The sequence below is a fragment of the Mesoplodon mirus genome (genome assembly GCF_964341445.2).
Source record: "Mesoplodon mirus genome assembly, chromosome: 5".
Lineage (NCBI taxonomy): Eukaryota > Metazoa > Chordata > Mammalia > Artiodactyla > Ziphiidae > Mesoplodon > Mesoplodon mirus.
Genome location: NC_138980.1, coordinates 125,088,912 through 125,112,974, shown reverse-complemented (window position 1 = coordinate 125,112,974; position 24,063 = coordinate 125,088,912). Strand labels below are relative to the sequence as shown.

At 42.3% G+C, this 24,063-nt stretch overlaps 1 pseudogene across 1 annotated transcript; it reads right to left on the bottom strand.

Moving 5' to 3' along the window:
• Window positions 1-7,636: 7,636 nt before the first annotated feature.
• LOC309804607 (large ribosomal subunit protein uL22-like) lies at window positions 7,637-8,208 on the bottom strand (annotated as a pseudogene). Its single transcript has one exon. The product of its transcript is annotated as a large ribosomal subunit protein uL22-like (transcript).
• Window positions 8,209-24,063: the final 15,855 nt, after the last annotated feature.

Genomic DNA, 24,063 nt, shown 5'->3' with positions numbered 1-24,063 from the left:
AGAGATCCCAGCCTCCTTCACCTGCTTCAGTCTTAGAACACCAGCAGCCAGACACATATAATCCATGCAAGAGATTAGAGGTTTCTAATCCAGAGACTGACCAGCCCAAGATGGATACTGACAAGTGTATGATAGGGTAGGGCCTTGCTTGATATCTCAGCCGTGGCTCTCAACTTGGCTGCACACTGGAATCACTTGGAACCTTTAATATATACAGATACCTAGGTTCCACTTCCAGAGATCTAATGTCATTGGTCAGAAGAACAGCCCAGGATCAGAGCTTTTTTACATTGCCCCAGGGGACTTTAATGCTCAGCCAAGACAGAAACACCAATGAAATCTATGGGTCAATAGCTTCTTCTAAGTGCTTCATTTCTGATCTCTTCACAAACCAAGTTTTAGGTTTGATTTTCTCTATTCTTTGCCCACCTCCTACTTATTTCATTGATTTGTCATCTTATTTCCTTTCTTCTGCTTATTTTGGGTTTAACTTGCCCTTCTTTTTCTAGTTTCTTCAGTGGAAATGTAGAGCTCGGATGTTAGGCCTTTCTTCTTTCCTCAAAGAAGCATTTAATGCTACAAATTTCCCTTAAAGCACTTCTATTGCTGTGCCCCACAAATGTATATATATGGGTTTTCATTTTCATTCTGTTCAAAATAGTTCCAATTTCTCTTGTGATTTCTTCTTTGACTTCTTATTTAGAAATATGCTGCTTAATTTTCAACCATTTGGGGTTTTTTTCCAGGTACTTTTCTGCTACTGTTTTTAAATTTAATTCTATTGAGCAGAGAATATGCTTTGTGGCATTTTGATCCTTTTGAATCCATTGAGACTTGTCTTATGGCCCACAACATGTTCTACTTTGGTGAATGTTCTATGTTCATTTGAAAAGAATGTGTGCTCTGTTGTCGGGTGGAATATTCCATAAACATCAATTAGGTCAAATCAGTTGAGAGTATTATAAAATTGTTTATACGCTGACTCATTTTCTGTCAACTTCAACTATTCATTATTGAGAAAGTATTAAAATCTTCAACAAAAAGTTTAACTTTGTCGACTTCTCCTTGAAGTTCCAAAAGTTATTGTTTCATGTATTTTGAAGCTATGTTATTGTGTCCCTACATGCTTGGAATTGTTATGTCTTCTTGACAAACTGTTGCCTTTATCATTATGAAATATATCTTTTTGTCCCTAATATTCTTTGTTGAAAGGATATTATTTTATCTGAATATACTCCAATACAGCGCCCCCCCCAGCTTTCTTATGATTAGTAATTGCATGGCCTACCTTTGCCCATGATTTTACTTTTTTAAATTAATTAATTAATTTTGGCTGTGTTGGGTCTTCGTTGCTGCGTGTGGGCTTTCTCTAGTTGCGGTGAGCAGGGGCTACTCTTTGTTGTGGTGTGCAGGCTTCTCATTGCAGTGACTTCTCTTGTTGCGGAGCATGGGCTCTAGGCACGCAGGCTTCAGTAGTTGTGGCACGCAGGCTCAGTAGTTGTGGCTCATGGACTCCAGAGCACAGTCTCAGTAGTTGTGGTGCACAGGCTTAGTTGCTCCGTGGCATGTGGGATCTTCCCAGACCAGGGATCAAACCTGTGTCCTCTGCACTGGCAGGCAGATTCGTAACCACTGCGCCACCAGGGAAGCCCTCCCATGATTTTACTTTTAACCTATTTGTTTTTATACTGTGAGTAGGTTTCTTATAGACAGCAATATAGATGGGTTGTTTTATAAGATTTAAAGATTCTTCTGATAGCATGATACAACACAGTGACACTCAGATAGCTGAAAGGCAGAACTCTGTTACTTACAGGTCCAAAGGAGAGCAGGCTGCCAGTCAGTGCCACACAGGGATCTGCACCAGGGGTAACAGCAAGCTGGAGCTGTAGAAGACAGTTTACATATGGTAAGTTGCATGGGGTTAGCTAGGGTTTTCAGGTTCCCAGTGGATTGGCTACTTGAAATAATTTCAAGGGCTCTGGGGCACAGGAGCTGTCCCAAGTTGTCTGGTGTCTGGCTGATGGTCAATTAGGGCTGGTGAATGGTGGCCAGGAGTGTGAAAGCCCCTAAAAAGGAAGTGACTGGGGTGTGGATTTTATCAGCTGCTCAAGAAGGGGAAGTGACTGGCCTCTAGCCAGAGTCTCAAGATGGGGTCAAGACAGCATTAAAAAAAAAAGCTATATGACATGGATTTTTCTTCCTTCCCCCACAATCAGGTGTGATAATGTCTACATTTAATTGGAGTGTTTAGCTAATTTTCATGTAATTTGATTATTATTATGATTCAGTTTAAATCTATTATCTTGTCATTTGTTTTCTTTTTTTTTAAAGATTTTTTGATGTAGACCATTTTTAAAGTCTTTATTGAATTTGTTACAATAATGCTTCTGTTTTTATGTTTTGGTTTTTTGGCCACCAGGCATGTGGGATCTTAGCTCCTGACCAGGGATTGAACCCACACTCCCTGCATTGCAAGGCAAAGTCTTAACCACTGGACCTCCAGGGTAGTCCCTTGTCATTTGTTTTCTACATTGTTATTTGTTCCCCTTTCCCTCCTTTCCTGCCTCCTTTTAAATTAATTTAGTATGTTCTATGATTCCATTTAATCTCCACCATTGGTTTAATAGATATACCTCTTTGTTGTTTTTAATTTGTAAATATTTGCCCTAGGGTTTACAGTTTATGTCTTTAACCTATCACAGCCTCCATTCAAATAAAAGTATATTTTAAGAAACTTAGAACACTCCCATTCTCCAGAAAACCACCCATTCTTCATGCTACTGTCATAGATTCTACTTCAATGATGTTTTAAACCCCACAATATGTTTCAATTTTTAGAAATTTAATTATCCTTTAAAGAAAAATTTTAAATAAGGAAACCATGTCTTCTATAATTATCTATGTATTTACAGTTTCCAGCATTCTTCATTCTTTTGTGTAAATCCAAATTTTCATTTGGTGTCAATTTACTTCTACTTCTAACATTCTTTTGTATTGCAGGTCTGCTGGCAATGAATTCTCTCAGCTTTTGGTTGTTTGAAAAGCCTTTTTATTTATTTATTATTTTTTTTTTGCAGTATGCGGGCCTCTCACTGTTGTGACCTTTCCTGTTGCAGAGCACAGGCTCCGGACGCGCAGGCCCAGCAGCCATGGCTCACGGGCCCAGCCGCTCCGTGGCATGTGGGATCCTCCCAGACCGGGGCATGAACCCGTGTCCCCTGCATCGGCAGCGGACTCTCAACCACTGCACCACCAGCGAAGCTCTGAAAAGCCTTTATTTTAAAAAGGTATTTCTGATAGATGTAAAATTCTAGGTTGAACTTTTCTTTCTTTCAGTGTGGTTTGTGCAGTTTCTAATGAGAAGTCTGCTTTAAATTTTATCTTTGTTCTGTGTGTACAGTTTGCTTCTTTTCCTCTGGCTGCTTTGAAGATTCTCTTTTTTATTGATTTTTGGCAATTTAATTATGATTTTCTTTGTTTCTTTTACTTAGATTTCATTGAGATTCTTGGATCAGTGTGTTTATAGTTTTAATCAAATATGAAACTTTTTTGACTATTCTTTCCTCAAATATTTCTCTTGTAACCCCTTTCCCCATTGCATGTATGTTAGCTTGATATTGTCCCATGGTTCACTGAGGCTCTGTTCAATGTTTTCTTTTTTCTTTTTTTCCACTCTGTGTTTCAGTTTGGGTAGTTTCTATTGCTACATCCTCAAGTTCACTGATCTTTTCTTCTGCAGTATTTAATCAGTTAATCCCAACCAGTATATTTTTTATTCAGATATTTTTCATCTCTAAAAAACTCCCATTGATCTTTATATATCTTTCATTTCTCTTCCCATCAGGTCCAGATTTTCTGTTATATCCTTGAGCATATGGAACGTATTTATAACAGCTGTTTTAATGTACTTGCTACTCATTCCATCACCTCTATCATTTCTTAGTCTGTTTTTAATAACTGATTTTTCTTCTAGTTAAGGGCCCCATTTTCCTGCTCCTTCATATGGCTAGTCATTTTTGACAGGGTGCCAAACATTGTGAATTTTATGTTACCAAGTGCTGGTTTTATTTTCTTTCAAAGCATGTTGAACTTTTTCTGGTAGGCAGTTTAAGTTACTTGTGGATTAGTTTGATCCCTTTGAAATTTGTTTTTTCACTCTTTTAAGGGAGTTCTAGAATAACCATTATACTAGAGCCAATTTAGCCCCACTTTTAAGTCAAGGTCCTTTTGGGATCTCTACTGAATGCTCCAGGTAGGTATTCAATGAGACCTCTCCACTCTGGTGGGTACTTGAAAGGATTTCAGCCCTGTGAGATCTGAGATTTATCTCATAGCTCAATTATCCTTTCCTGTTGTTGTCCAGTGGAATTTCACCATATGCATAAGCAGATTGGTGCTCAGCCTATCAAGAGAGACCCTATGCAGATTTCTGGATGTCCATGTAATTCCTGCCTTTTAAGTACCTTGCCCTGAAAATTTTAGCCACCTTGACCTCTCCAAACTCCAGTCTCTGTTTAGGTTTCTCCTTCCTGTCCCACAGTCTGGGCATTGTCTCCAGGCAGAAAACCAAGATGGTAGTGAGGCTTACCCCACTTGTTCCCCTTTCCACAGGGATCACAGTTTTGTGCTGCCTGTCGTCCAATGTCTGGAAGTAGTTTTTTCCTATTTTTTTCCCCAGTTTTCTAATTGTTTTGGTGGGAAGATACTTCTGGATCATCTTCCTTTATTATCAAAAGATAAGAACAAGTAGTTGCCTCACTCTTAAGTTTGAGTTTCCAGCAATGGATTAGCAGATTGAGGGAACCTCCACTATGAAACAGAGACTAAAACAAAAAGGAGAAAAGGAACCAAAGAAAGCACACAATGCAGGGAACAGAAGAAAACATTAAAAAATTTATAATTAAAACCGTCAAAAGGGGCTTCCCTGGTGGTGCAGTGGTTGAGAATCTGCCTGCCAGTGCAGGGGACACGGGTTTGAGCCCTGGTCTGGGAAGATCCCACATGCCGCAGAGCAACTGGTGCCTGTGAGCCACAACTACTGAGCCTGCGCGTCTGGAGCCTGTGCTCCGCAACAAGAGAGGCCCGTGCACTGCGATGAAGAGTGGCCCCCACTCGCTGCAACTAGAGAAAGCCCTTGCACAGAAACGAAGATCCAACACAGACAAAAATAAATAAATAAATTTATTAAAAAAAAACCATCAAAGGGATCTGAGAAGATACTCCATTGCTGAAACCACAGAATGCCATAAATTTTTTTTTAATTCAGAGAATGAGGTTTTTATTTTTAAAAGGAGTTGATTTATTTTATTTTTAAATTAATTTATTTACTTTTGGCTGCATTGGGTCTTCGATGCTGTGCTCAGGCTTTCTCTAGCTGTGGTGAGCAGAGGCTGCTCTTCGTTGCATGGTTTCTAGGCACGCAGGCTTCAGTAATTGTGGCACATGGGCTTAGTAGTTGTGGCTTGCAGGCTCTAGAGCACAGGCTCAGTAGTTGTGGTGCATGGGCTTAGTTGCTCTGCTGCACGTGGGATCTTCCCAGACCAGGGCTCAAACCCGTGTCCCCTGCATTGGCAGGTGGATTCTTAACCACTATGCAACCAGGGAAGCCCAAGAATAAGGTTTTTAGAATTAAAAACATGCTAGCAGAAATAAGAATGTCACTAGAAGGTGACAAGTATTGTATCAAAAATACAATAGAGGAAATGTTTCAGACAGCTGAACAAAATGACAAGGAGATAGAAAATATGCGACAAAACTGTTACAAGATTGATCAAGAGAGCCCAAATTTTCAGTCAAGAGGACCTCCAGAAAAAGAATCAAAAAAAAAAAGGACAGGAAATTATGAAAAAGGAAAAGAAAATTTCCCAAACTGAGGCGTATGGACCTCTAGATTTAAAAGGACCACTAACTTCCCAGTTCAATGAATTAAAAAAAGATCCATACCAATGTAAATTGTGACAAAATTTCAGGACACCTGAGCGAAAGAGAAGCCCTCAAAAGCATACAAAAGATCAGGAATTAGAATGGCACAGAGACACAGGAAGTTAGAGGACAATGGGCAAATGCCTACAGCTTCTGAGAGGACAGGATTGTCACCTGGAATTTCATACCCTGACAAACTACCAGCCACATGTGAGAGTATAAGGAAGACTTTTTCAAACAGGCAAGGCAACAAAAATTTTATCTTCTATTCATTCTTTCTCATGAAACAACAGAAGCATGTGTTCCATCAACTCAGAGTGAAAAGATACAGGGTCTAGAAAATGGGAAACTCAAACAGGAGACTGTAGGAAGCCCCCAAACAATGCTGAACGGAAGCTGCAGGGTTACAGTTGTACAGAAGCCGAGAGATCAGTCAGTGCAGGTCACAGAGTAGGACAACTCCAAGGGATTGTTTAAAAAAAGGGGGGGGGACCCATTATTTACTTGATATGACTGTCCTGCAAAGAGCATGATTTAGTGTTATTTAGAATTATGAAGGCAAATATGAAAAAATACAATGAGAAGATTTGAAAACTGTTTTTCTGCGTAGTGGGAATTGGAGATCAGGAGGACCTTGGGGAGGTGACTATTATTTTTGTTTTTTTTGTTTTGTTTTGTTTTGTTTTGTTTTGCACTACGCGGGCCTCTCACTGTTGTGGCCTCTCCCGTTGCGGAGCACAGGCTCCGGACGCGCATGCTCAGCGACCATGGCTCACGGGTCCAGCCGCTCCGCGACATGTGGGATCTTCCCGGACCGGGGCACGAACTCGTGTCCCCTGCATTGGCAGGCAGACTCTCAACCACTACGCCACCAGGGAAGCCCCTATTTTTGTTTTAATCCTGTATTTCTATTTGATTTTTAAAATTGTATTCATGTAATTACTTCAATACAGCCAAAAAAAATGTAAAAGGTAAGAGGCCTAGAAATTGAAGTTCACAAATACCAAACCTACTCCTGGCTCAAATTCTTCCCTGATATGCTAAGGGATGTGAGTGTGATTGCTGTGTGAGGTCAGAGCGTGGGGCTCGGACTCCGAGGGGTCACCTCAGGTCCAGAGCACAGTTTTCCAGCCCTTCAGGTCTGGACCTAATATAGAGGGATGCTGGACCCCCTGAAAACTGGCGTACCATGTGAATTTATGAGAGACTGTGGCAGAAGCCCAGTTTAGTAGTTTATAGTGAGAAATGCAACTGCCCAGGATGCTTGGAAATCCGTGTAGCAAGTCTGCACATCCTCTTTCTTTAATAGAGAAACATACTCCAGAAGCCCAATTACATTCAGGACGTTGCTTGGTAAAGAGGGACTCAAAGTGAAGGATGTTACACAGTCCTCAGAAATACTTCAGTAAGATCACAGTATCCTGGTAAGTCACGCTGCTCCTTTAATAGCTACCGAAGATCAGCGAACTTTTTCTGTAAAGGGCCAGATATTCAATGTTTTCAGCTTTGCAGACCATTTCTGCTGCAAACAGTTAATGCGACAGTTACAGAGGAGCCACAGATGGCACGTACACAACAGCGTGGCTGTGGCCCAACTTTATCTGGATCCATGCAGACGAGAGCTTGGTTAGCCCTGCCTGTTAGACCTCTGTCCCCTGACAGTCTGAGAGACTTACAAATTCTTTTTCTTTTTTTTACTTTTATTTGCATTTATATTTTTGCGGCATTTATTCCCGGGCCATAAGGTTTTGTTTCTTCAGTTTCTTCTGGGATATCTTTTTCTTCTGGGCAACCTCCTCTTCTGGTTTAGTAACAATCTGCTCTTTTTCAGTAAGGATCATCTCAACGTGGCAGGGAAAGCTCACGTATGGGTTGATCCGACCACGAGCTCTGTAAGTCCTGCGCCGCATCTTGGGGGCTTTATTCACCTGGATGTGCTCAATGACCAGAGAATCTACACCTAAGCCCTTAAGTTCAGCATTACTCTCTGCATTTTTGAGCATGTGCAGTAAAAATTCAGCACTCTTTTTGGGCCACTGACCCCTACGTCCAGCCCCAGTGTTTGGCCTGCGCACACCTACCAACCCCACCACTGTAACGATGGAACAGCACACATTGCTTCTTTAAAGTAACATCCTTCAGATACTTGGTGGCTTTTCAGATATGCATACCCTTAATGGCCTGGGCAGTTTCACGAGTGTTCTTAAAGTGAACATGAAGATTTGAACCTCTTGACTTGCATGATTTTGTGGGGTTTTCTGGGTCAAGTGAATAGCGAACCATTTTTAGAGGTAACCTCAGGCCGCTTACCGGAAAAAGGAGACTTACAAATTCTTATTCTCTGATTCTCCTTTCTTTAACTTTCTTCATTTCAATAATCTCATAATGTCTTTAACCTCTGAGACTAGAGAAAAATTGATCTAGTTTTAGTTCTAAATGATAGCATCTGGGTTAGGTAAAGGAAACATCTTAAGGTCAATAGTGGATCAGCCTTCATATCAGCTTGCATCAAAGTTATTTGGGGGACATTTTTCACAGAGGCAATGGGGCATACCAGTGAGAATGTAAGTTCTCCTGTCTTTCAGAGAGCAGAAATTCCTTCCTTCCTCTCTTCCCTCCACCTCCCCTCCCTTGTTTTAAGCCTCTATAGTTTTGGTCAGCATTGCTAGACTTTTCTTTACCTACATGGTATACAGATCTTTTTGAGATACATCATTATAAGCACCGTGTGATATGCAGCTTTCCTCTGAAATGTGTTTGCAGTGTTTGTGCTCATTGGGAGAAAAGGCTGCCAGTATCAAGTGTGAACCAGTGTTGAGCTGAGTTGTACAACTGGTGAGCTGCATTCACAGTCATTTAGGCTCCTTCTGGAGGGAAAGCACACAGCACACACTGAAGGGTGTCTGGGCCAACCCTTTCTAAGATGCTTCCTAGACCCTGCTTCAACCTCATGGGAGGGCATGATGCTATTCCTAAATGATAAAGGAAAGTATTTTCCTTATCCCCTCGGAGTTACAGAGCCCATAACCCAATGCCAGGCACATTTTCAGAGGAATGGCAGAGGGCCAGATAATTCCGGAATGGTAATTGCTCACTTGTCCTAACCCCCAGTATTAATTCCACAAACCAGCTTGCTTGGGGTTTTATCCTGCGATTCCCCAGGATATGTTTTTGAACCACTTACTCTCTTTTAGAAATTCATGTCTTATTGATCCAGAGCACTGGCTTCTCACGGATCTCCGGGCCCAATGAGAGTTATAAATTTGAAGGAGATTTCGGCCATTCATGTACTCATTAACAGGCCAGCTGCTCTGGAAAAATAAAATTTCATCATTTAAGAAATATTTTACACCCTCTGTGTGCCAGGCACTGTTCTAAGTGGTAGGAACTTCGCAGTTAACAAAACAAAAATCTGTGCCTCGCTCTAGTAAAACTTAAGTCCTATGTGGTGCAGAGTGAGGGAACACACAAAATAAACGAGTCAGGTGGTGATGAGAGCTAGTAACAAAAATAAAGTAGGACAAAAGGATAAACATCTAGGGACTTCCCTGGTGGTCCAGTGGTTAAGAATCCACCTTCCAATTCAGGGGACGCAGGTTTGATCCCTGGTCAGGGGATCTTGGAACTTTTCTGTTCCAAGTCCAAGGGATTAATGGTTGCCAAATAGACAAATACAGAATCTGAGAACTAAGATCCCACATACCCATGTGCTACAACTAGAGAGAAGCCGGCAGTGAAGAGCCCATGTGCCCTAACGAAGACCTGGTGCAGCCAAAAAAAAAAAAGGAGGGGGGTGGACTTCCCTGGTGGCGCAGTGGTTGAGAATCCACCTGCCAATGCAGGGGACATGGGTTGGAGCCCTGGTCTGGGAAGATGCCACATGTTGTGGAGCAACTAAGCCCGTGCACCACAATTGCTGAGCCTGTGTGCCACAACTACAGAAGCCCATGTGCCTAGAGCCCGTGCTCCACAACAGAGAAGCCACTGCAATGAGAAGCCCGTGCACTGCAACAAAGAGTAGCCCCCGCTCACCACAACTGGAGATAGCCCGCGTGCAGAAATGAAGACCCAACACAGCCAAAAATTAATTAATTAATTAATTAAAATTAATTAATTTAAAAAACAAAACAAAACAAAACAAAGGATAGACAGCTAGAGTTGGGAGGGGTCGGCATGCTAGTTAGATGTGTGCTCAGGAAAGCCTTGCTTGGAGGTCATGATGTCTGAGCAGGGACTTCAGTGTAGTGAGAGAGGAGCCATGTGGACACAGGCTCCCGGCAGAGGAAACAGCGACTGTAAAAGGCCCCAAGGGCTGATCAGTCTCAGTTGTACCCACCATGGATTTCAATTTATGTAGGTGACAGAGTGATGATGTGGAAATGCTAATGCCATTGAAAGAAAAATGTATTGCTTACAGTTCCTGGGGGGATGGTGCATGCCACGCCACACAGGGCCCCACTGGGAGGAACCGGGTTCGGTCACAAGGCAGAAGTGGAGCGAGGGGAAAGCCTCACTGCCAGAGCCTTGAATGGGGTTTCCACAGCAAAGGCAGAGGAAGCAGCAGAGGCGTGGCTAGTCTGAGTAATGTAGACGGGCTCTGGCTATAGAGGTGGGCACTGGCCCTGGGGTGATTTAGGGCAAGGAAAACATCGGCTTGGTGTGTGAGAGTTAGACAAGGAAGTGGTTCAGAGCGTGGGCTCCAGATCACAGCGAAGGGTAAGCAACTTTGAGTCTTAGTTTGGTGCTGTGATTAATGGATGCCAAATAGACAAATACAGAATCCGAGAAAACACAGAACATTATCATGTAGGGTCTTGCAGATCATGTTAAAATTCCTACAGTGGGAAAGATGGATGCATCTGGGAGAGTCAGGAGTCCTTCCAATCACCAGTGACCTGTGTGACAGTGACAAAGGTGAGTGCCAACTGCTTATACTCAGTTTTTAAGATTCTTACTACCTCCTGACTTATTTTAGGCTCTATCCCTACACTCATTTGTACAGCTGCTTACAAGTTTTAGCTGATCATTCTTGGTATTATTTAGCACATTTTGCTTTTTCTTTCTGTTTTTTTTTTTTTCCTGTTCCAAGTCCTATTTTTCTTTGTTCCAAGAAAAGTAACAGCAGAATTTGTACCCATGTACTTTCTAGAACAAGACGGATGATGGCAAAGATGCCAGGGAGAGCCTATGCTTTGTGATTTGTCATTAAGCTCTCATTTCATGGAAGAATGTATCATGAGATTCACACTCACATACAAGGACAGTTTAAGGTTCATTTGTGAACTCACAGATGCTTCTTAAAAAAATTAGAGCTGTCTCTCAAAGCCTGGCTGTCTGACCAGCTTTGTCTTTTGTTCATTTGTTTTCACCACAATTAAAAACCACAGCAATTATTCAAATGCAGAGAACCGTAATGGCAAGAACTGAGGTTTGAGCCTTGGAAAATGAACACTTTGCTTCCCACTTGCTGCATGCTGGCTTATTTCATCTGCTGAGAGCAAAAAGGCTAAATAAATCATGTCTTCCTAGAGCTGCCTCAGTTCAGATGACAAAGAAATGTCAGTTGTAGATTCAGTCACAGAAAGCTCAGAATTTGATTCATTTGGCAGGTATTGGTTGGGCATTTGCTGTGTGCCTGGTACACACAGAGGACGTAGTGTTGAATGAAACAAACATGGTCCCTGGCCTCATGGAACTTAGGTCTAGTGGGGGAGACATTTAAAAAGGAAAAACAGGACTTCCCTTGTGGTGCAGTGGTTAAGAATCTGCCTGCCAATACAGGGGACATGGGTTCAAGCCCTGGTCCCAGAAGACCCCACATGCCACGGAGCAACAAAGCCTGTGAGCCACAGCTACTGAGCCTGCGCTCTAGAGCCTGCAAGCCACAACTACTAAGCCCATGTGCCACAATTACTGAAGCCTGCGCGCCTAGAGCCCATGCACCGCAACGAAGAGCAGCCCCTGCTCGCCACAACTAGAGAAAGCCTGCGCACAGCAACGAAGACCCAATGCAGCCAAAAACAAAAAAATCAAAAAAAAGGAAAAATACCTAATGACGTTTATAACTATAAATTGTGATATGTGCCAGAAAGGAAAAGTAAAGAGGGGAATGTAATTTAGACTTGGAGGAGGTATCTAAGGAGATACCTTAGAAATGTTACTTGATCAGGCCCTTAAAAGATGAACAGGAATTTCCAGTTATCTATTATTGTGTGATAAACCATCCCAAACTCAGTGACTTAGAATACCATTTTATTATGCTCAGAAGTTCTATAGGTCAGGATTTCAAACAAGGCATGGTGATTGTGGCTTATGTCTGCTCTACAATGTTTAGGGTCTGAGCCAGGAAAATGTGAGTGTCTGGCAGTAACTCAAACAACTGGGGGCTGGAATAATCTCTAGGCCACCTCATGCACATGGCTGGGGCTGTATTAGGCTGAACAGTGGTTCCCAAAGAGATATGTCAAGTCCTAATCCCCAGTACCTGTGAATTTGGCCTTATTTGGAAAAAAGGTCTTTGAAGATGTAATCACAGTTAAGGATCTTGAAATGCTATCATCCTGGGTTTAGGGTGGGCCCTAAAGCCAATAACTGTTGTCCTTTAAGAGAAAGGAGAGAATTGAGAAGAGGAGAAACATGGGGGAAAGTGATGTGAAGGTGGAGGCAGAGATTGGGCTGATGTGTCAACAAGCCAGGGGATGGTAAGGATTGTCAGATACCACCAGAAATTAGGGGACAGGAATGGAACAGATTCTCTCTTAGAGACTCAGAGCGCAGCAACACCTGCTGACACCTTGATTTCAGATTTCTGGCAGATTTCAGAACTGCAAGGGAGTGGATTTCTGTTGTTTTAAGCCCCCAAGTTGGTGGTAATTCATTATGGCAGCCACAGGAAACTAGTATGGTGCCTAGGCTGGGATGATTCAAAGGATGAAGCAGCTACATGTGGCCTCTTTATGTGGCTTTGGCTTCTCATAGGATGGTGACTGGGTTCTGTGATGGAGCTTCCTGAAACCAAGTGTCCTAGGACCATGACCTTAAAGAGACCAGGGTAGGGGCTTCCCTGGTGGCTCAGTGGTTGGGAGTCCGCCTGCCGATGCAGGGGACACGGGTTCGTGCCCCGGTCCGGGAAGATCCCACATGCCGCGGAGCGGCTGGGCCCGTGAGCCACAACTACTGAGCCTGCGTGTCTGGAGCCTGTGCTCTGCAACAAGAGAGGCCGCGATAGGCCCGTGCACCGTGATGAAGAGTGGCCCCCTCTTGCCACAACTAGAGAAAGCCCTCGCACAGAAACGAAGACCCAACACAGCCAAAAATAAATAAATAAATTACTAAACTCCTACCCCCAACATCTTTAAAAAAAAAAAAAAAAAAACACTTGTCATATAGTCACAAACCCAACCAGATTCAAAGAGAGGAGATATAGACCCCATCTCTCAGTTAGAGGTGTGTCAAAGAATCAGTGACCACGTTCTAAAACCACCTCGAGGAGTAAGTTACGTGTCGCAGGGAGTAGAGAGGTCGAGACCTGTACTGTCCATCCTGGCAGCTGCTAGTCACGTGTGGCTGTTTAAAACATAAATTAATCTAAAATTAAGTAAAATTAACAATTTATATTCTCAGACATACCAGCCACATTTCAAGTATTCAATACTTGTGGCTAGTGGTTATCATACCGGACAACACAGATAAGAACATTTCCATCATGCAGGAGGTGCTACTGGACAGCCCTGCCCTAGACTGAGGGAAGAGCATGGGTCAAGGCTCTGAGTTGGAAAATAAATTAGCTTATAAGCAAAATAGAAAAGAAGTTGGCTGTAAGGGCTAGGTCTGCTGCTGTGTGCCCACTGCACATGTAGCTCATAATAGGTCCTCACAAGGTATATATGTTATGAAGGAACACAGGCGTAACACTGCAGTATACCCTGTGCCAGGCCAGAGAAGAGTGGTATGAGATTGGACAAGTAGACAGGGGTCAGATCGCACCGGGGCCTTTCTGACCATTTAAAGGAGTCTATATTTTATTCTAAGTGAAATAGAACTTGCCCAATATATTGCTTTGTATTTTGAATATTTATGAGAGGCATAAAAAGAAGCAGATTTATTGTGGTTAGTTGGTATATTTGTTAGTAAAATGTTCTGCTACAAGAGACAGAAATCCAAAAGCCACAAAGGCTTCACCAAATTACAAATCTATTTTTCTCTTAGTTTACATAAATGTCGGCTGCTGTCGTTACCGGAGCTTCTCCAGGTATTTGCTCACAACCCCCCAACCCTCACCTTTAGCAGGAGTGTCCTTGCTCAAAACCTGCCAACTCCCACCTTGCGCAGGAGTTAACATAAATCTTCAAGTTAAAGGGTCCAGAGATAAGAAGGGAAGCTACAGACAAAAAACCAGGTGGAACCAGCTGGGACTAAGATGGCAATGAATCTGACCTCTAACAGACCCTGAGTCTCATTACACCTTGATTTTACTACATTAGCATATTAAATGACATACCTACCAGCGACCATGACCAGACATTAAGGACCGAAAAAGGATAAAAAGGTGGTAGCAACCCACTCCCTTGGAAGAAGCCTTTCCCGGTGAATTAATTCATATGCTTCCCCATCATTAGCCTCCCTCCTCCTCCCTTTACTCTGTAAAATTAAATCCCTCTCACCAGCGGGGTGAGAAGTTGATCTGAACTTAGTTCCCGTTTCTCCATTCTTTGGTCACTGAATAAAGCTTGTGCCGTGTTGATCTCAGCTTCCGTGGTTATTTGGCTGCTCGAACACGAAAGGAAAAAACTCTCCCTTGCCAAGGCAGAGAGCCTCAGCTCTCGGGCTAGGGCCCGAGCAGGGTCCATAAGACTTTTAATTCGGTAACACTATGGTGACTCTACAGTCATCAGGAACCCAGGCTATCGGTTGAGGCTTCCACCTCACTGTCTAAGATGTCTACTTTGATCCAGCTATTATATCTGCTTTCCAGCCAGTAGACAAGAGAAAAGGGGAGATGGAGAGCCCCTGCCCCTCATATCCAGGGTGAGCTCACAGCCAGATCCTTAACTTAATTACCTTTGCAAAACCCTTTTTTCCAAATGAGGTCATATTCACAGTTACGGGGGTGAGGGCTTAGACACCTGCTCGAAGTAAGGACACTACACCCCACTGGCCAGTACTTTGTCATAGGACCACACCTACCTTGCAAGAGAGGCTGGGAAATATAATCTTTATTCTGGGGAGCATGTGCTCAGCTAAAAAGGAGAGTTCTATTACTATGGAAGAAGCAGAGGTAGGATGTAAGGGGCAGCAACTATCAACCTCTGGCATCATTGTGAAACAGAAGGGAAGGGGGCAGGGCACAACCTTTAAACGAATGACATAGCCATTGAGGATGTGACAAAGACTGATTAGAACGAACTAGGTCCAAGATGGTGGAAGATTCGACTTCTAGTAGACCTTAAGCCTCATTATACACTTGTTTAATACGTTAGCATGCTAAATGACAGCTCTGAGGCTTACCATAAAAGGCCAAAAATGGGGCAGTGGCCCAATTCCTGGAAATCCCCATCCTTTATCCAAAATAGTTGGAATAATCCTCCCACTCATTAGCCTATGAAATTACCCAGCCCATAAAAACTAACCACCTGTGTATCTCTCTAAATAAATCCACTTCTTACCTATCACTATCTCTCACTGAATTCTTTCTGGGATGAGACATAAAGAACCTGAGCTTCATCAAGTCCTGAGACCAGGTGTGTGATGTCAATTAAAAGACTGCGGGTTCAAGTCCCAATCTGGGTTGTGTTATTTCAGTTGTATGCACATATGCATTTCCCACTAGAACACGAGCTCCTGGAGGAGAGGGAGCAAGTTTTATTCTCAATCCGCAGCATCTAGCATATAATAACCCATCATTGATTGTGTGTTAGTTGCCTACTTGCTCAATTTTTTTTTTTTTTAGCAGTACACGGGCCTCTCACCGCTGGGGCCCCTCCTGTTGCGGAGCACAGGCTCCGGACGCGCAGGCTCAGCGGCCATGGCTCACGGGCCCAGCCGCTCCGCGGCATGTGGGATCTTCCCGGACCGGGGCACGAACCTGTGTCCCCTGCATCCGCAGGCGGACTCTCAACCGCCACCAGGGAAGCCCTGCATTTTATTTTACTTTTTTTGCCGTACTCGGGCCACTCACTGTTGTGGCCTCTCCCGTTGCGGAGCACAGGCTCCGGACGCGCAGGCCCAGAGGCCATGGCTCACGGGCCCAGCCGCTCCGCGGCATGTGGGATCTTCCCAGACCGGGGCACGAACCCGCGTCCCCTGCATCAGCAGGCGGACTCCCAACCACTGCGCCACCAGGGAAACACTACTTGTTCAATTTTGAGGTTGTTTACTAATTCCAACATCTTTTTCAGAAAGATTTATTTCCTAGAAGCCACACCTTTTCTCCTCTACTTGCTGGAAGTATAAGGAGACTTTTCTCTAGTCTTCACCCTGAGAATCTGATGCGGCTTCAGGAAATAAACAAAAGAGCAGAGGTCCCCTAGAAGTATCCCCATCTCCACCCCCATTCCCACCCCCACCCTTGGAGTTTTTAACTCTCAAGCTAGTCAGCCCTGAGCCTCCAGCAATTTGTCACTTACATTGAAGTGTTCCCACTGGTACTGGCTCCAGCTGTGAACTTGTGCCCCTGGTAGGTTGTGCTTCTCTGTATTTTCTTGTCTCTCCAATTTTCAGGGTGATGGTTGCCTTGTGACCTCAGTTTTCTGAGGGATGTAGGAAGAGTTGTTGATTTTCAGTTTGTTCATCTTTTTTCTTTTTGAGATGAGGATTTGGGAAGTGGAAGGATTGGTAGGAGGAAAATAAAAGAGAGAAAACGCAAGTGACAGTAAGGAGAGGCAGGAAGCACAAGGAAGGAAGACGCTTACAAGCCAGGAGCCCCACCTTCCTGTGGCCGCCTCACTTCCTCTATCTGGCCAGGGATTCATGCAACTGACCACCCAATTCCTGCTGCTGCTTCAGCCTCCAAAGTAGTATTTTTCAACTCTGACTGTTCATTAGAATCAGCTGGGGAGCTTTTATAACTCCCTGCACCTGTCTCCCTTAATTAGAAGCACCTTAGGGGGTTCTAATGTGCAATTGGTTTTGAGAACCAGTGATCTAGATTCTTGCTACTCAAAGGGTGGTCCACGGACCAGCAGCATTGGCACCACCTGTTAGCTTGTTAGAAAGGCAGCATCTTGGGACCTACCCTAGACCTACCGAATCAGAATTTGCATTTTAACAAGATCCATGTGGGATTTGTATGCATGTTTGAGAAGAAATGATGAGGTGATCCTCCTATACCTCCACTTCTGGTTGTCCTCACGAAGCAGCCAGCTCCCTAGAAAGTGCTATGTGAACTAGGCATCCTGCTGAATTATTTTAAAGTTTTGTTTGATGGTTTCTTTTTTGTTGTTGTTTGTTTGACGGTTTTCGACTGTGTATTAATATTTTTGACTACAATGGAAAGAAACCCAACTTAATCTTGCTTAAACAAAAGAAGGGATTTAGGGCCTCCCTGGTGGCGCAGTGGTTGAGAGTCCGCCTGCCGATGCAGGGGATACGGGTTCGTGCCCCGGTCTGGGAGGATCCCATATGCCGCGGAGCGGCTGGGCCCGTGAGCCATGGCCGCTGAGCCTGCGCATCCGGAGCCTGTGCTCCGCAACGGGAGAGGCCACAACAGTGAGAGGCCCGCGTACGGGAAAAAAAAAAAAAAAAAGAAGGGATTTAACCGGGCTGGGATTTAACTGACCAGAGGGCAGCATAGAGCTGGTCTCAGGGAAGACTGGATTCACTGCCTTGGATACCTTGAGGACCCTCTTTGTCCTTCTCTATTTCTTCTCTGTTGCTTTTGGCACATTAACTTCGTTGGCTGGTACAAACTCGGCCAGGTGGTGGGGTGGAGAACCGCCCTTGAGGTATATCTTTGGGTTTTGTGATCAGAGAAGAACAAGAGGTTCTTATCCCTTGGCAGGAATTTGAAAAGTCCCAGGAGCCCCGATTGGCTTAGTTTAGGTCATGTGCCCCCTCAGACCACTCACTGCGGCTGTGAGGGACTATAATTGGCCCACCCTGGGTCACCTGGCCACCTCTGTAGCCAGGAGGGCCGTTTTCTGAAGACTTGGGAGGGATGGGTGGAGGGACAGGGGCTGAGCAGACGGAAACAGTAGCTACCTTTATAAGGTTTCTGGTTATTTGCACTAGTTTTTAGATTACAATCAGCCTTTGATCACAGATCATGTCTTTTTCCTTTCCAGTGTCTGTCTCTCCCACCCCCAGTTTTTATTTTAAGGTTTATGGAGCTGGTTGCAAGGCTTGTTGAAAAAAAATCAGCAGTTTCCATCTCTTCCCCCGTTTCCCTTCCTCGGAGGCGACTAGTTTCAGTTCTCTGAACGGGTTCTTTGGCTTTACTTGCACGTTTCTGAATGACATCCTTATACTCCTACACTTGACGTTTCAGTCTTAGGCAGTATCTATTGATCACCAGAATGGGAGATGATTTTGATATCTTTCACACACACCCACACTCCCCACCCCATGTGTTCACACTTTTTACCTCCCCAAGTTCCCAATAAATTATATCAGCATCGTGTTGATTAGATCAATATTTAAATAGTACATGATGAACATTATATGATTATGACTATGAAAACAGTACCTCCAGTTAAGCCACAGCTGTACCACTCATTGTTCTCCTTTGAGTTCATAATTTTTTCCCACAGACATTTATTCAGTCCTTAATTCCCGATGGTCTAATTTGCTTCTAAATAAATACACTCAGATTTACGAGGTATTCATTATATTCATCATCTTGAAGAAATCTCTAAAGCTTTCTGACCTACTCCGGTCTGAACTGGTTGCCGTTTGCATTGGTACCCACCTTTCATCCTAGGATGTCCCTTCACCATCACCCTAGGGATCCCTTTCACCTCTTTCCATATTGGATTCCATACTTCCTGCACAAGTGGTCTTCTCAACAACAGTGAGTGAAACTACCTGTAAAACTGGATTAATAATAACCCTGAATAAAAAAATAATTAGTAGCCATTAAGACAAAATTAAATAATGGGTGAATGATTGCAATGTCCTAGAAAAACATCGTTTAAGTTAGGGATCAGGTTCTGCTGTTAGTAATAGAGAAGTGAGGTAACAGTAGCTTAAAGTACATGTCAGTTTTTTTCTCCCATTAAAAAAGACTGGAGGTAGGTAGTTTTGGGTGGTTCAAGTGGCATATTTTTATTCTATCCTTGCCTTATAACTTACACCCTCATGGTTTTAAAATGGCTGCTGAAATTCCAGCTATTACAAACACATTCCAGGGAGTATGAAAAAGAAAGGGAGGTGGGGGAAAGGCAAGCTAGGTAACCCACAGTTCAAGTGTGTTTTCAGCTGCCCTGTGCAATGACTTCTGCTTTTCCTCATTTGCCACCATTAGTTGAAAGTGACTACATATTTAAGTTCATTTAAAGATCAAAAAAGAGTAACTATGGTTCAGGCATCCAAAATGGAGCTGGATGGCCATTCTGGATGTGGTTTCAGACACTTTCCTACATCACTGAGAATTTGAATCTTCTCTGAATTATATCAAACTCAAGGACACCACCAGCCATTTTTAAAACAATATCTGCTAGCTGCAAACTTGTCGCTTCAAAGTTCTCTCCCTCTTCGCAACTGTGTAATCATTTCAGATCCCAACCAACCCTTGCTTAACAAACACTCTTACTTCTTGCCAGCTTCAATCCTAATTCATGACAATGTATCTAACCTTGTGGGGTTTTGCCTTTATAAGCCTCTCCCATTTTGTAGTCCCAGGGAACATAATTCAAGTGCTTCTTGAAACTGTGTCTCCCTGGCTGCAGTCTTAACAACTCCCCAGTAAATGCCTCCTTATTTCAGTCAGGTCTCCTTTTCTGAAATTTTAGTTAACAAAAGGAAGGCTGGGAATTAACAGTTGGTCATATTGTTGCTCAGAATTAAACCACAGAAGCCAGGGAGAATGGATCCTAGAAGGAACTACCAGCCTTTAGATCCTTCCTGGAATGGAGCAGTCATCAAAATGTAAACTTCGAGAATAATACTGTTCTGAAAGACCTCTTTACTAACCATACATTAAACACCTTCTTTGATCTGTTAGAGGACTGGCTGCATCCTTGCTTTAGGCAAAGGTCTTTGCTTACCTTTGAGAATCAGCCTAGCCATTCATCAGAATAAATACAATTTATTTCACATAGGTTCAGGCTATAGTTGATATACACCAACCGAGTGTCCTATATAATTCCTTGAGAGGGAGATTTGCAACATATATAAAAACCAATACATTTAAAAAAAATCCATTCTCTTCAGGATTGTCATTCCTCGCTCAGAAATAAGGAAGTGATTCAAGGAAAGAAAAAGATTTATGTATAAAGCTGTTCACAGCACCATTATTTATGACAGAAAGAAAAAAGGACTTTACAATCCAAATGCCCTATAATAAAGGAAGGACTGAGTGAGTTATGGTATGACCATTAGATAGCCATAAAGATCATGCAGCAACATGGGAAAGTGATGGAAAATATACTGGCAGTGGGAAGAAACAAAAAATGGATACGGGTATGGATAAGATTAGAAGGGCATTCAGAGAACTATAATGGTTTTGTCAGGACGTTAGAATTATGAATACGAATGATTTCTGTTTAAATTTCCTTTATTGCTCTATAGAAAACAACAGCAATATCAACAACAAAAAAGTAAAATAAATTTACCCAGGTCATTGACCAAGATTTTTCCTCAGATTCTTTCCTATTTGTCCTCTGCATGATTTTGTCCACGATGCTCCCAGGAAGGACAGTGCTACTCTACGTGAAGGCCATACCTGAGGTCAGGTGAATAGTCTTCCTGTGGCTTTTATGCATCTTCGTGGGTTGACACACTGATCATCTGTCTCTGAAGCACAGCTGAAGCTGTTTATTATGCATCATCATAGAAATTTTTTTCCAAGTAGTAGGAATAAATTTGCAATCATCTACTTTCCCTTGCCAAGGTTTCTTCATAATCGGTTTCATGAAACTAGAAGCCAGTTGTCCTAGTTTAGATGCAGATTTGTAGGCACCAAAGGGAATTAAAAATATATGGAATTGCTAATCTGGGAATCAAGCCTATGGGTCTTCAATATGATGCTGTATACCTACCCATCCTACCACTGCCACTACCCAAAGCAGTCCAACTTCTTTCATGGGATTACATAGTTGTCCAGTTTGGCAAGACCTAGAATTAACCTTAGGTTAAAGTAGATGTTAATTTTTTTATCTTGAAGTTTCCTAAAATGGCCCTACTCCTTGAGATGGATTGTGATTTATGAGTGTGACATGCATACTCCCTGTCAGCTAGGGAGGCTGGGGACTCTTACAGCTTTAGAAAGTGTGATAGAAGAAAACTAACTGACCAGGGGGATTTTCAGAACAGGGGTGGGAGCGCGGGGATCAGTGATGACAAATGCTCCTCTGCTTAGTAGAGCTGGAAAAGATGGTGTTATTCAGGACACAGGGAAACTCATCCAGAATCACTCACCAACCGAGCCTGAGGATACTGGCGGAGCCAGGGTCCTCATGTTCATGGGGCTTACAACCAAGGCAGGTATCCTGGTGCAGAGAGAAAGAGTTGATTTTCCAGGGGTTGAGGGATGTGAGATAAAGAGCTCAACCTACTCTATTGCGAATAAACTTCCATAAAGTAATCAAGGAAACAAGAATATTTATCTAGATAGTTAATCTTAGAGGAGAAACCAACTTGAAGGAGAATGAAAACAGAGAAATTCTGAAAGATTCTTTGAGATTTTGCCAAATTAAATTCAAGTTTGTGTGCCTATGTTCTGTGTATAGTGCACACACTGAATTTTTTTTACTCTGATGTGAAATTAACTGTGTTCTTCAAATACTGGGCAAGTGTCATCAACTGAAAGAATCTTTGTGGGGAACCAGCACAACCTGAAAAAGGAAACATCAAAGATTCCAGGGCCTTGGTTTTGGGAGCACATTTTATTTGACAGTACTGGAGAATTAACATCTAGTAGCAGCATAATACAAAAATGCAACACCAATCTACTTAAAACTCATACAATGAGAAATATGTCGTTAGAACAAACAAAAAAAAATTAGGAGATTTAGAGACCAGTTGATAAAAATGTTAACAAAAATCAAAACTCATTCCATCATCAACAGCAACAGTTATAACATACATGGAGTACATTCACTTTACATTCTCAAAAAAGATTGTCATTTTGTTTTCTCTGCAATGTGTCAATATATATATATTTATGTGTAATATTCACATTCTGGAAGGCAAGAAAAATCTTCAAATTTAATTCCCTAAGTTTAAAACATTACATATATTTCACTTAAAATTACCAAAACATTAAAAATAGCAGCAACACTGGTCTTTAAATATTATTACAGTAGATTATTCACATAATGTAGATATATTTGGGTAGCTCTTTCACTATTAATATTATCTAATATAATTTACAAACTCCAAGGTCCTGGCCTCATTGCCAAGTAATAATCTAGAGTCAATAAATACTATGCAAAGAATAATTATAAAACACAGACTGCAGAACATTCTCCAGACTAGAGAGAATCATACCAAAGTGTTTTAGGGAAGAATCAGGTTTGTTGGAGGTTTGAAGGCATGCAGGGAATCTGCAGGATTTCCAAGGCAAGAGAGAATGATCTGATAACCTTCCTGGAATGTCAGGGATTGAGTCCTGAGAAATATGTCCATGTGGAGAAGGCACTGCCACCTCTTCTTGGTGTCATGTTTCATTTGAATATGGCACTAAAGTGATTAACCATTGGAAAATATCCCAATAAACAAGGGATAGAATCATTTCTCACCAGGAGGCAAGACACCAGACCAGGAGGTCGATATTTATTTTTCATCATTTTTATTTATTCCAACGACCAAAGGCATAGAAAACAAGATTTCGACAGGGCTTTGTGTATTTAAGCCTGGATAGTAGGAAAAGTATTTCTACCCCTACTCCTGATCTAAGCCACTGGAACAATTTGCTAATCCTATTCGTTTAAAATGAGCCCCCAGATGTGGTGACAGGGGTTTCTTGTACCTGGATTCTGTTACAAAAGTTGCCCCTGCAATTGTGGCTTCTTTTTGTATTTCGAAGGTTTTTCAGAAAAGGTAAATGGTTAAGTGTCACAATGGGGTTAGACCTATGTTTGCCTCATAGTAAGACTGCTCGCTGATATTTCAATCATTTGTCCTCACTTTCAAACCACTTTATATATTATTTCAATTGATTCTCACACAGAAATGTGTGAGGAAGCCAAGGACACATCCAACTGTTCACTTTATAGACCAAGAAAACTGAGGCTCCTGGAGATCATAGTGATTAGATTGTCACGGTCACACACATGGAAAAACTGGTAATTTGAAAGGGGTAGGGGAAAAAAAAGGGAAAACCAACAAGTTCAGGAGAAAAAGAAAGGGAGAGAGAAATGGTGCCACTTGGCAGATCGTATCAAATTTTAAAACAAGCAAAAGGCATTTCATGTAGAACACAGACATTTGAAAACATTTAAATACTTGTCTTCCAACAGTCTCATACTGGTCTTGATGACTACATCTTTATGTAGTTATTGAGGCTGACATTGAAACATAAGATCATGGAGAATTTCTTACCTGAGTTCCATTATTTCCCAGGAGACATAAAAATATTATAGCCTGTTCTGAGGACCCCACTCCTGTCCCATTTCACCTCCAGCACAATAGTTATGTGAAAATATATGTACATTTTGACTGATTTTGGTAGTTTTCTAAGGTGTAGGTTTCATAAAATATCATTAGTGAATATTCTTGCTATGTCCTTAGGAAAATTAGCTTTTTCTCTCTTGGATTGAAGCTGAGAAGACTGCAATGAACTTAGAGCTTTTATAAGTTTATGTTTGGACTCCACTTGACAGTTGCTGGAGAAGTAAGAACATTATTTTAATGACTAATAGTTAATTTAGTAAGCTGTCATATTTCACAAAACCTTTTCAAGAAAATTTAGTGATTCTTAGCTTGACAGTTCCACAAAACAAAATTATACTATTCCATTGTAAAAAAAACTTACATATAATG